We start from the raw sequence: 342 nt of genomic DNA on the forward strand, positions 1-342 counted from the left end.
GTAGGACTCCAGGGTAGGGTCCGACAGTGCGAGGGTAAACCCCCCACTGCAGGACTAGGACGTAGACAAGGGAGCCCCTAACGGGGGCCCCACCCAGAGGACCGGGCAAGGGTGTAGGGGAGGAGGAGCCCTCAGGACCCCTGGACTTTGGAGGTAGGATACCTCACGTGGACCGCCAGCTTCCCGTCACGGGTGAACCCCATAATTCCATCAAGTCATGGCAGGCGAGAGCGGTGAAGCGGAAACGGCCCAATACGTATCCCCTTCTCTCCAGGGGCCATCCGGGGATTGGGGGACTCACGGTAAGTGACGCACCCCATCCCCTCACAACTGGTGCATTGG

General features: G+C 62.3%; 1 long non-coding RNA gene across 1 annotated transcript in view; it reads right to left on the bottom strand.

Annotated features, from left to right (window-relative positions):
* The window catches only part of LOC109323886, a 17461-nt gene extending 17408 nt beyond the window's left edge, over positions 1 to 53 (bottom strand). Inside the window, exon 1 of the long non-coding RNA XR_002104769.1 lies at positions 41 to 53. This is a non-coding gene — a long non-coding RNA (uncharacterized LOC109323886). The remainder of the gene's footprint in view (positions 1 to 40) is intronic.
* Between the last annotated feature and the right edge of the window lie 289 nt (positions 54 to 342).

This window comes from Crocodylus porosus, unplaced genomic scaffold (genome assembly GCF_001723895.1).
Source record: "Crocodylus porosus isolate Cpor-Errol unplaced genomic scaffold, CroPor_comp1, whole genome shotgun sequence".
In the NCBI taxonomy this organism is placed as follows: Eukaryota; Metazoa; Chordata; order Crocodylia; family Crocodylidae; genus Crocodylus; species Crocodylus porosus.